The 13,655-nt window shown below is 39.2% G+C and overlaps 1 protein-coding gene across 1 annotated transcript in view; it reads left to right on the forward strand.

Moving 5' to 3' along the window:
* The window catches only part of LRP1B (LDL receptor related protein 1B), a 1,026,358-nt gene that overhangs the window by 250,139 nt on the left and 762,564 nt on the right, over window positions 1-13,655 (forward strand). The window lies entirely within an intron of this gene.

A 13,655-nucleotide genomic window follows, 5' to 3' on the forward strand; every position in this document is an offset into this window, starting at 1 on the left:
CTTTGAGATGACACCACCCCAAGGGCCAGGTCCATGACAGCCTGGGCTCAAAGGGAGTCGGTTAAATTGCAATGACCATCATTCAGCCTGGATGACTGAAGACATCTAATTGCAGCAGGGGACAGCTCTGAGTTAAAGTTTGGACAGTTTTTTGTTTGTTTTGGAAAAAAAGGTTGAAACCACATAATTAAAAATTGACCATTGTAGGCACCCCTGTTGGGTTTATATGGTTTGTCCAAACCTTTCTTATTGCATCTTTTGGTATGTGCTCCTGCATTGTGCGGAGAAGCAGATGGCTTTTCTGTTAGTCAATCAATAAGGTCTGGAATGCAGTGGGTTTTTGCAGTGTTACTCTCTGTCCTTGGAGCCTTTCTGTGTAAGCTGAGAGTCATACACATACTTTGCCAGATGTAATTCTGCATCTCCTTGAGTTAAAACATAATATAATTCATGTCATTCTTTCACACAGCACACACATCGTATTAAAATGCAGTTATGAATTTAGAATTTGCTGGAGCATGTGAGCTGCAGTCATGATAAAGACATAAGAGAAGCCAACAAAAATCAGTCTTGACTGACACGTGGTATGCTAATGAAGACACTGAGATATGTGGTCTGTGCACATTGGTATTAGCGCCCACGTCTTCCCAATCCTTTTTTTTCCTCTCTGTTCTTACTTTTAAAGATGAAAGCAGGAAGCTTTGCCAACGTTACTCAGAGCCTCTCTAATAAAATTCACATGAAACAAGCACAGGTCAGCATTAGCAAATACAATAATGCTATCTCCATCATTACTTGCAGCCCAGGTAAAAAATGCCATGGTCGCTGGGGGTGTTTGACATCATTAGAGATTAGTTATTTCTGCGATACCATTTATAAAACATCATTGCAGGCTAGTGGCTGCAAACCAAACCGTCATTGGAAGGCTTGGTTCACAGACAGTGTATGGAGCCGATCCAAGTAGCTCTGTAGCTTGTGATTGCTGTGATGCCCAATCATAACAATCATAAATGTAAATAGTAAATCTGAAGGGAGAACTAATAAATTAAAGTACATTTATTAGCACCAATGGTAACTACAGCAGATTTAGGGTAGGAAGGTTTGATTGTGGGGCCATTTTTAACTCGTTCACCCCTCCTCCCCTGTACATATGTCCGCCATCGTGTTTCTGCAGGGACCTGTATATTAACCCTTTGCCTCCCTTATCCTGCACATTAACTGCCTTATCTCCCTCCTCCTATTGTATATGTCCTGTACATTAACCCCTTCACTTCCTCCTCCTGCTGTGTATGACCTGTAAATTTAATCCAGTTCTGTATCTAGTCCATGCTCCTTGTTCTAACCTCCTCACTATCTGCATATTTCTTCATTTTCAAAACATTGTGGCAAACAAATGAGATTAACTTGGGGAGTCTACCTTCCAGAAAGGGGTTTGTTCATACTGTCCTGGCATTTCTATATGATATGTTTTATAACAGTAAGGGAAACAGTTGTTTCTTTAAAAAAACGTTGGTCTTTTTTCCTTTGTATACTAAAAAGTAATAATAAAATAATTAAAGTGGCACTAAACTCAGAACGTAAATATTAAAAATGCATTCAAGTACCTTACCTATTAATTAAAATGTATCTTATTTGTGCATCACTCGGCTGTAGATCCTCAAATCATCTCTGAACTGATGCTGACACTGTCCTTCCTTCTGGAGGGTGGCTACTTTTGTTCCTCATAATCCCTGTGTGTGTTGTAAAGTAGCCACCGCTCCACGCTCAAAGAAAGGAGTGCGCACTTTGAGCCTTTGAGGCTTTGAGTGCAGCCACACCAGGCTTGTAATTTTGAAAAAAAAGCAGAGAGCTGTCTGCAATACTTGTCACCACCCCCCTAAGAAGTCTCAAGCTGATAGCAGGGTCGTCGGTGGCTGTTTTTTGGGTTTTGCAAAGTGGATATCTCAGGTGTGCTGCGGCTGTGGAAATCGTCAAAGCTGCTACTAGATTAAAGGTAAAGAGTATATTTATTTACCAATTATGTCATAATTCTCCTTTGATTTGTGTCATTTATATGTCTGGAGTTAAGTTTTAAAGAATATTTTCCTTGCTGTCATGCTGACCCTCCTTTAATTCTTTAGGGCAGTGGGTGAGAACGAATATGGTATTTAGAACTTTTGACTTTTCTCATTCATTCCTGATCTGCATACTTGTTCCAGCTCAGCGACTCAGAAAGTGTTGAAGCCAGGGGATCAGCATAGGTCAGGCAACTCAAATTTTAAGAAAAAGGGTTACAGATTTAACGAATAGTCCTGTCTTAGTATACAATAAAGCCCTTTTTTTCTGAATGTTTCCCAGAAGTTCTCATGAAAAGGCAGTTAGGTGGATCATTATTTACAGGAGTAAAAGCTGTGATCTTGATGCATGAGAGCCTTTCTATTTTCTGCCATGTTTCATATCCACTCTGTCTCATTTTCTTGCTCTGTATCTCCGAATTGCTCTTTGAAGATGCAACCTGGTCTCTGCCTTTGTGTTGCCTCAAGCAAAATACTTTCATCCAGCGCATGGTTTAATTCACTAAGATCAATATTTTAACACTTTCCTCCCATTTACCACTCATTGTATCATCATATGGTCAACATGGGAAATAATGTTCCTTAAAGTGGTCTTGACATTACCTAAGCTAACCAGAGTGAAGAAGTACTGCTGTTATTCTTCAGATCATTTCCTATTCCCCTTTGGAGCCCCTGCATTCCAAGTCTAGTTTGTATTTAGGACTTGGCACCTGCCCAGGTTGGCATTAAAGTAGTAACGGGATGACATTTATTTGCTAAAGCACTGTGAATCATTAACAATGATCATTTTGTTTCTTTTAGAAAATACAATGTTTACCTTTTTTTATCCTTTGTTGCATTTCAGTGCTGCTGATATCCTCCAGTTCCTTTGGATTGATATTATGTCATGCAGCTGCCCTGAGCTTTCCAATGGTGACGATCAGGGCTGTACCTATAATGAGGCAGGCTGTATCTCATTTGGCCACATGGGGGGATGGCAGGTGTGTCTGCCGCCTCCTTTCCGGCCAGAGTGTTCCAGGTTGCTAAGAGCTCTTAGCAACCTGTGATGTTCTGACCAGCATCATGTCCAGCTCACTGATGTCACAGGTTCCCAGGAGCTGAGTGGGAATGCTCTGGCTTGCGTTCCACCCAGCTCCTGGTAACCGGTGACCTCAGTAAGCTGGGCGGGATGACATTATCATGGCACCCATTCCATTCACTCCGTCTTACAGATGCCAAGAGTGGGCTTCCACTACACTAAACTTGCACTGCAGGTAGTATGAACCAAAAAAACCCCACAAGAAATAGGAGTTTTTTTTTTTTACAAGAGGACAGACACACAATGTCTATTCTACCAAAAATCTCTATTTCCCAGCTGTTTGTTTTCAGTTCTGCTTTGAAGCATAACTAAATCCCTCCAATAAAATGTAATATATAGCCAAGTGTCCGTTAGGTAGCTGCATTAGTTGTTATTTTTTTTAGATTTTCTTTTCACATGGTTAGCCCTCAAATAATACTTCTTGTCTCTGGTTTGCTACACTCACTCATCCTGTGTATCTATGGAAGAAGCCTTGGTTGTCAGAAAAGCTGGACTTCCTCTCCTTATCTCCATTACATAGGGGTGTGGGTAGTTTACTCAAGAATGATAAAGATTTGTTCTTTATTTTCACCTCACAGGAAGTGGAAGCACACTGTATGTCTAGCAAGATCAACAGTTATTATTTGTACTTCCCTAATATTTGGTGAGTCTGAAAAAAATACAACGAATGCAATCGCCACATCTAAGGGCTGATAAGCTGCAATTTATTACATTTTTTCCTTTGTTTAGATATATTTTAATCTGATCAGTTAGATGGTTTACCCATCATACAGTGTGCTAAAATGACAAGCAAGCAGCAAGATGTAAAAAAAAACCTCTTTCTTCTGTATGCTTGTACACAAAGACATATTAATGATTGATTGGTGGATAACCAATCAGAGGCTATCCAGGCATCTATTGCAAATCAGCCTTATTTAAGATGACATGAAAGCTTGGTGGTATAATGTGCTCATGCCTACTAATTATAATAGTTTAATAAAAGCGTACTTTAAAGCTAAAATCCAGGCAGATGTAACATGACTTGAATTAATGGCGTTCGGTATTCATTAATAAATAATTAAATGAATTTGCTTGTACTTACACTGCATGCATTTTAAATGCAAGCAGTGTAAGTAACTGTATACAGGAGAACTCATGCTGGGAGAAGGAAAGGTAGCACAATGATCCAGTCAGCTATGCTGCAGTGCTCATGTGCTAATGCTAACAAGGAGCATGATGATGGGAGGAGAGAGCAGAGTAAACAAGTGTGCAGCACAGGCTGGTTGGAGGGTGTGGGGGGCAAGACCCATAAGTGTTACTTAAAAAGGGAACTTTACCCATATCTTTGAAAAGACAATGACACCTTTTAGAATTTTTTTGTAATGACAATCTACACACAGAGACTTCTAGATAATTGCCGGCTTTTTACTCTTTGCATACCTTATGTTTCTTTTCCTCCCCAGTCTTCTCACAGTGCCCATTTTTATTAGGGGAAGATGAATCCATCTCCTTTTACTTCCTGGCACATGGACTAGGTCATGTGACCATGCACATCATATCAGGGGAGGAACATGCCTTTCCTGGAGATCTTGTGAGATTGCATAAGAGATTTTCTAGCAATGCACTGCCAATTTAACCTTTCCAGGATGCATCATTTGGGCAGAGCTTACATCACTAATGCCCAAGAGGACCAGGAAGTGAAGATCATTTCATATCGGCATGCAGAGCTGTGTGCTGATGTGATTTTTAGTGAAAGGGGGTAAATCTGTAAACAATAAGTCAATGCAACTGGACTTGCTGAATTTTTCTTGAAGACGTTTCACTGGACATCCAACCAACTTTCTCAATTCAGAAAACGTCTTCAAGAAAAATACAGCAATTCCAGTTGCCTTGACTTATTTTTTTACAGAAATACCATGACCTGGATGAATGAGAACCTTCACAGACAGAAAGGGGGTAAAGTCCGCTTTAACTACAGCAGAGTGATATCAGGTCTCTTGCTCTTCCAGACAGGGTTATCTTATGTGGAAGAGCTGTGTAAATCTCAGGTGCCCAAATCAGCAATGGCCAAGCAATGGCGTCACATGGAAGGAATAGAAATCCTGTGCTCTTCCATACCTAGAAAGTGCCAAGTATGTTATTTTGATTTACTGGGCCAATACAGTGGCGGAGTAGCCAAGAGAAGCATTAGCAACTGTGGGGACTGCAATGTAAGTTAACACCTTTCCTTTCCCAGTACTGGAAAAGCACAGGTTCACATAATGTTGTATTTATTATTGCACTTTTTCTTATGCACAATATTCTCTGACTATTGGTAATAACAATCCCAATTATATTCCAATATTGCTTTACCCACCTTTTTTTTTTGTGTGTGTGATTCAGCTAGGAGAATTTGGCTACGTAAGCGGCTTGAGCACTAGAATGCTTGAACTCATCTATGCTGAACAAAGATTATTAAACAATCATCCATTCAACCAGCCTGTCATGAAAATGCCATTACCCAAATGAAAATATTTTAAATGTCAGGCTTAACAAGCTGGTCAGACTGCCAGCCGCTCAGTGCCTTTTTCTCTCTGTCTCTTTCCCTAACTTTGACTTGTAGAAATTACAATATTAATCATTTTTCATATTTGGCACCGACTATTTTCATGGTGATGCTGTATAATTGGGACTGTTCATTTAAAAACACCCAGTGAAAAATAATCATTAAAGTAATGGTAAGCATTAATATGGGAACAGGGACTTATGACTTGGTGTCGAATTACTAGTGTAACATCAAAGAACGAATTATAATAAAAATCATAAGAAACTCGCTATTGTGCTTATTTGTTTTGAAATAAAGGTTGCACAACCATTGGGTACACAAAATAAGGTTGAATTTAAACAAAAAAGAAGAAAAATAATATCATGAACACATTAAAAACAGAATTACAGAAAACATATACATTCAAAGCTAAAACAAACATGTGAACTGTCTATCCTTCAAAAACCTTTGTAAATCTGTTCAGCTGGTTCTTGAATCCAGGCAATGTGGCAGACTAACCAGATTGTTGACTTCTCTACAGTTTTCTTCCAGTCTATTGACTGGACAACAAGTAGTAAAAATGAGCGACCTTCTGAAAAGCTTGATCAGCTGTGACTTGGCTGAACGTTTCAAAAATTTGAGAGCCTCTGAAATATTGGAATTTCCAAACCGTAAGTCCCATTGGTAAGCTTAGGTATATGATCTATCCTTTGAAGGGCACATAGCTCCCAGAAGCCTTTTTGGAAACTAAGCAGCCGGTAATAAAACTGTAATTTGGATTTGGCTAAGAACAACAAAATTCAAATCTAACGCAGTCCGAATTTTAGGATCAGCTCCATGAAGGATCATCAGCACACTGATTCATCATCATTCTCTGCAGTCACCAACCCCCAATGTGATATTGATAGCACTGTGGAATACAATACCGCCTGATTAGGTCATGCTACTGTCCCAGTCCTGCTGTGGAAATGATTGCAGGAAGCTAATCTAAAGAAGGTTTTGGGTTCTTATGCCAGTTGTATTTTTTTTTTAAAAATTAGTGATTTTAAATGTATTCTTAAAGTGACACTAAACTCAGGAGTTAAATCTTAAAAATACATTCAATTACCCTAACTATTAACACAAATGTATCATATTTGTGTATCACTCGGCTGTAGATCCTCAAATCGTCTCTGAATTGGTGTTGGCACTGTCCTTCCTTCTGGAGGGGGGGCTACTTTTGTTCCCAATGTTCCCTGTGTGTGTTGTAAAGTAGCCACCTCTTCAAGCTCACTCCCACAATGGCCTACGATATCAAGTTTAGTTTGCTAACCTATATCAAAATTGTAGTATATCACAAGAGCGAGCTTGAAGAGGTGGCTTTTCTACAACCTACTACATAGGGAAAAAAAGAGAAAAGGGTATTGACCATCCCTTAGCAAATTATTAAAAGGAAAAGTTCAGCTTCATTAAAAGTATATATAACATACCTGTTCTACAAACCAAACTATTATTCAAATTCTAAAAAAAAGAAGCTTTTTTATTTTAATTTGTAACCAACTATAAGATTCTGTGTTGACAGGCTGGTATTTGCTTTGAGTGGGTTTTGCATTCCCATACAAGTCCATGGACTTGCAAAACCTGCTTGAAACAAGTTAAAATGAAATCAGGAGTTCAACTGAAGGTCAAATGTGCCAGTCAATGAATTCTGAATGATCACAGAAGCATGTTAAACTGATACTATCGACACAAGCCCAGAGCCTATTGACACAAGCCCAAAGTCTATCAAAAGAGGCTATATTGTTCTAAGAACAAATGTAATTGGTGAGGGTGCTCTCCGCACACCTTTCAGCAGTCCCGGCCAATAAAAAACAATGGTGCTTGTAGTAACTACCACGGATGGCACCGTGCAAAACACAAAGTAGAAAGATAGGTCACCAGCACTCCAAAATAATTTAAATGAATAAGTCCTTTTTATTGGACAATTGTGTCACAATAATCAAAAAGGCTCTTTTTGATTATTGTGACACAATTGTCCAATAAAAAGGACTTATTCATTTAAATTATTTTGGAGTGCTGGTGACCTATCTTTCTACTATGAACAAATGTAACATTGTTTTTTTGTGCATCCATGACTAGTGTTAGGCTTGATTTACCAGAATCCTCATCCCCTGTTCAAATACGTGTCCAATCACAGCAGATGTCCAGTGCAGCCCCAATGCAAGACAAGGCAATTTTCCTTGTTACGGATGGGCGCCAAAAAAAATGGCATACATCAAAACTTCCTTGCACCCCACTGTGCCTGTAGAACTTAATGAAATGTCACTTTATTATGTATTAAGTATTTATATGTAGCGCTGACTGTTTAACACAGCACTTTACGAACTGCATTTTCACATGAGTCCTTGCCCTCAAGGAGCTTATACACACATACAGAGCCAATTTTGACAGGAGCCGATTAACCTTCTAGCATGTCTTTGGATTGTTGGAGGAATCCCACACAAGAACAGTGAGAACTCGTTGCAGATAATGCCTTGACTGGGATTCGAACCAGGGACCTCCAATGCTGCAAAGCAGAAGGTCTAAGCACTAAGCCTGTGTGCAGCCCATCATTTGTACCCAACACTGCACACCAACTGCTGTGTGATTTAGCACAGTGGCTGGTGTGAATGGGCCTTAAGACTCACGACCTTAGTCAGATATCTGCAGATATTTAGGTTAAATTTCAAATAGAACATCCACAGCATTGTGAAGTGTAATATTTAGCTGCTACAACCAATAAATACATTAATACGTTAACAGTATTTGTGGTAAAAGAGGGGGGTTTGTGTGTGTGTGTGTGTGTGTGTGTGTGTGTGTGTGTGTATGTGTGTTCATCTTTATTGTAATGTATTATAGCCCTGTAGCCAAACTTTTCTTCATCTCTGAAATGTCCTCCCAATTTTCACAGCATGTGTGTGTTCATTACAGTTAAGAATCAATTATCAGATGCCTGTCAGCCAAGAGGACAAATCTTATCTGTCTGCACCGAGATTAGCCTGCTATATTCTGTTAATTATAAAGAGCTGTGCATTACTGGGCTAGAAATGGTTAGAAGCCAAATCCTAGGAACAGACAGGACACTGTTACCAAATGAAACTGGCTACATTTATAAATATGGTATGCTTGTAATGCTGGAGACAATGGGGTGATTTACTAAAGACAACCAAATCTTCAGTTTCGGATCAATTTGAATCTATTTGGATGGAGTTTATTATGTTGTTAAATGTGAAAATCAGAAGAAAAAAAAACAGTGTGGGGTCCCCCCCAATTCCTACCATACCCTTTAGATCTGGTAGGAATTTTAGGGGGACCCCATGCAAAACAAAAAGTGTTATCCCCAAAACCCCTTACCAGACCCTTGAACCAAGCAGCAGCCTAGCAGAGCCGGAAAGGGGTGGGGCAATTGTGCACCCCCCGGACCATACCAGGCCATATGACCTCAACATGGAGCAGGGTCCCCATGTTGATGAAGACAACAGCCTCTTCCCCACAAACCTGGCCCTGTGTTTGTGGGGGTCTACAGGCAGGGGGGCTTATCTGAATCTGGGTGCCTCCTTTCATAAAGGGGCACCCAGATGCAGCCCCTCCAGCGAATGAGTAAGGGCCAGTTGTTACCCCTACACATTCACCAAATAAACTTTAAGATAGTAAATAGACACACCACACCAGTTTGAAAGTCCTTTATAAACACACTACACCGTTTTGACAAGTTCTTTAATGATAATAATAAAAAAGTCCCATGATGTAAATCCATCGTGAAGCACATCAACCAGTGCTGTAGATCCTCCTCAAGCATGATGCCCGCCGTTTGCTAAATCAACAAAAGGAAAAATCCCCGCCACCACATCCGCACATGACTAACATCGGCCGCAAGTGGCAGCTCTGCTCCGGAATGTAAACAAAAGGCAGAGCAAGTCCAATGACGTCATCTTTGTTTACATTCCATTAGAGGACAGGGTCACAGAAAGTAGTTAAAAGGGCGGGGACAAGTCCTGTGACATCACTGGACTTGCTCCTCCCCTATCCTATTTTCAAATTTCATTGCCATATGCCACTTTTTTAAAGAAAGGAATCCTTATCGTGCTGTCTCAGCTTAGTGAATTAGGCTATAATGTGTGTGGCAGTGTCACATCACAGTCATAGTTGGCACTATATATATAGTGCTATTATGATATATACAGCCCCACTTTAATGCAGAGGATAGGAAATCATACTACATTATACTAAATAGAGGATGCCTATTGTAGGCAGTTATATTTGCCAAATGATGGGCGCTAAGAAAATACTTCTGTTGTTCTGCTGTTGTTATTTTCTGTTGGACACATTCCCACTAACCTTTGTTGACCTGTGCATTCTTGGGGTTTGCAGTGTCTACTCTTCTCCTCCACAACATGTTTTTAATATTTAAGCCCAGCTCTAGGTTGAGCATACAGAACCCTCATGCACACACACACACATCACCCTGGGAAGTAGACTGAATTATGCCATGTATCTGAAGAGTGAACGCCATCCAGGACTACAGAAGGGCAAGTAGTGCAGCACTAGAGCATAGAGAGGGGATTACTGGATGTGCACTTTTTAAAGTATGAATTGTTATCTGCATCCTCATTTTTTCTTTGCTTCTATTTTTCAAAAGTTACCACTACACCCAGTGAAAGAGAGGGTTCCAAACAAAACAAGACATTCATTGTTTTTAATCAAATATATTAACATATTGATTTTGAATACATGTTAAATATGTATGACTTTGTTTCCTAGACCTGCTTGTCTCATTATGACCCAGCTGGATGTGAACTGTACAAATTAAGGTTGTCATCAAAGTAATGATAACAATTTTTTATTTTTTTTTTAGAAAAAAATGCAAAATAAATAGGAAATAGTTTCATATACATAATCCATTAAAGAATGCTATGTGAATACTATGTGAAAAAAATGAATAGCTGGTTGAACAAATACTTAAAGTGACACTAAACTCAGGAGTTAAATCTTTAAAGTGCATTCAAATACCTTAACAATTATCAATACTGGACCTTATTTGTGTATCACTCGGCTGCAGATCCTCAAATCATCTCTGAATTGGTGCTGACACTGTCCTTCCTTCTGGAGGGTGGCTACCTATGTTCCCCATGGTCCCTGTGTGTGTTGTAAAGTAGTCACCAATCCAAGCTCGCTCCCGGGATGAACTACAATCTCAATACAAATTAGTCAACTGAATGTGAGATTAAAGTCCATCATAAAAGTGAGCTTGGAGTGTTGACTACCTTACAACACACACATGGACCATGGGGAACAAAAGTAGCCACCCTCCAGAAGGAAGGACAGTGTCAGCACCAATTCAGAGATGATTTGAGGATCTTCAGTCGAGTGATACACAAATAAGAAACATTGTTCTTAATTGTTAAGGTACTTGAATGTATTTAAAGGTTAATCTCCCGAGTTTAGTGACACTTTAAAGTGCTGTTAAACAACAATAGGATTAAGTCAGTTTAGCAAACAAACAATCTGCTGACAGTTATGAGGTACTTGCAAATACCTACAGCAGCTTTTAGTGCCCCAGGTCTGCTTGAATAACAAGGAGTTCTGATAGGACAAAGATGCAAAGGCTGCTACCGGTATTAGAGCTTATGAGCTTGCCCACTTCTTCCCACTCCCATACATTTCATTTGGCTCATCTTTATAATGGGCTGCCCCACTGGCCAATAGGAATCAGTGGAAGGTTAAAGTGACACTAAACTCAGGAGTTAAAACTCAGGAATGCATTCAAGTACTTTAACTATTAACGAAAATGTATCTTGTTTGTGTATCACTCGGCTGTAGATCCTCAAATCATCTCTGAATTGGTGCTGACACTGTCCTTCCTTCTGAAGGATGGCTACTTTTGTTCCACATGGTCCCTGTGTGTGTGTGTGTGTTGTAAAGTAGCCACAGCTCCAAACTCGCTGCTGTGATGGACTACAATCTCAATACAAATTAGTAAACCGAATGTGAGGTTGTAGTCCATCACATGAGTGAGGTTGGAGCCAAAAACTCATTCAAAGTAATGCATTTGCCCACAGCACCACAGCAAACGTGTTCTCATGTTCCTAGTGCCTGCAACTGGTGATCAAGCCACCAATGAAGTGTGAAAACAGAATCCATTGCAGAGAACCAAACTCCAATTTACCTTGTCAGTTGTTATACTTCAACCCTGTGCAGCAGCAGAGATGCCAGTATTCTTGAACAGCCAATCAGATTTCGGCTGGTCAGTGCATTGTTTCTAGTAAGTTGCCGCAGGCTAATGAACAACGCCGCTGGTATTTCCCAGCGGCCCAAGTATAAAATAATCTATTTTACCTGTAGGAAGGAGCAGTAAATATTGTAGTATTGTACTATTTAACTTTTCAGAACAAGAGCTTCCTGTAAATCCCTGACCACTTCAACTTAAATCCCTTGTACTGCTTTAATGCAGAAGGATATCATAAAAAAAAAAAAAAAAGAATTGATTGCCCTTTGAAGTGTGTGCTGAACAATATCTATGTTGCTGCGGGCAAAAAACAGCAGCTTTTTCTGGGGGATTTGGAAAAGGTAAGACTTGTTTTGGCATTGTCTTATGTTGTAAACAGGAAGTCCAGACCTGCCGCGAGGCCTTGGGTTTTTATCCCAAACAAACAAGTTCAAAATACTCCTTCAACTTTCTTTCTATCAAAGTTTTTTTTAACTCTAATTTAATAAATAACATGTTAAAGATATTTCACATTGATTAAGTTCAAATAAAAAATAAACTCTAAATAAAATAATTAAGTGAAATCAAAATAAAGTAACACAGGGTGATAAGCAAGTAACGAAAAATAATCAGAAGTACATAAAAACAACATAAAGGAAAAGGGTTGGGTAAAACATTGGAAGGAAGAGCAGGCTTAAAGTGACACTAAACTCAAAAATGCATTTAAGTATCCAAACCATTAACACAAATGTATCTTATTTGTGTATCACTCGGCTGTAGATCCTCAAATCATCTCTGAATTGGTGCTGACACTGTCCTTTCTTCTGGAGGGTGTGTACTTTTGTTCCCCATGGTCCCTGTGTGTGTTGTAAAGTAGCAACTGCTTCAAGCTCACTCCCGTGATGGACTACAATCTCAATACAAACTAGTAAAGTAAACATGATATTGTAGTCCATCACAGCAGTGAACTTGGATCAGTGGCTACATTACAACACACACAGGGACCATGGGGAATAAAAGTAGCCACCCTCCAGAAGGAAGGACAGTGTCAGCACCAATTCAGAGATTTGAGGATATACAGCCGAGTGATACACAAATAAGATACATTTCTGTTAATAGTTAAGGTGCTTGAATGTATTTTTAAGATTTAACTCCTGAGGTTAGTATCGCTTTTACTTTTGATCTTCCCCTAAACCTGAAAAGGAATTCAACCCCTAGTCCTAGAAAGTGATGTTTGAAATAAGAAAATCATAAATTCTGTTTTGAATAGACTGAATATTTCCTTGTAAATCTATTTGATCTTTGTGAATCCTGCAGTTTAGCAGTCCAGGCGATTAGGATTCATGAATTGAGATTCTCTGCAGAATGGACAGATCTGATACCACTTAATGTAAATATGACTGGCTTCCATTGCTTATAAAGGTTTAAAATCATTTTATTTTTGTTTAGTATGAACAATAGCATTTCAGATGTCAGAGAACAATATGTAATGTGGCACATTGAAAATCCTGGCTGAATAAGGTGTTTAAAAGACTCACTGCTAAGCAACTCTCACAAGCAGGGCCCTCCTAACCCTCTTATGTTGAATTGTATTCTAACTGTACTGTCTCCCTTTATTTTGTAAATGGAAAACTGTTGGTACTATACAGTATAATGCTATATAGGTTTTTATAATTCTGTATACTATTACTACTATTACTACTTCTCTTCCTCCTCCTCCTACTACTACTACTACTACTACTACTACTACTACTATTAATAATAATGAAGATAATAATAATGTTATTATTATTATTA

The sequence above is a fragment of the Nanorana parkeri genome, unplaced genomic scaffold (genome assembly GCF_000935625.1).
Source record: "Nanorana parkeri isolate BGI_ZX_2015 unplaced genomic scaffold, ASM93562v1 scaffold148, whole genome shotgun sequence".
Lineage (NCBI taxonomy): Eukaryota > Metazoa > Chordata > Amphibia > Anura > Dicroglossidae > Nanorana > Nanorana parkeri.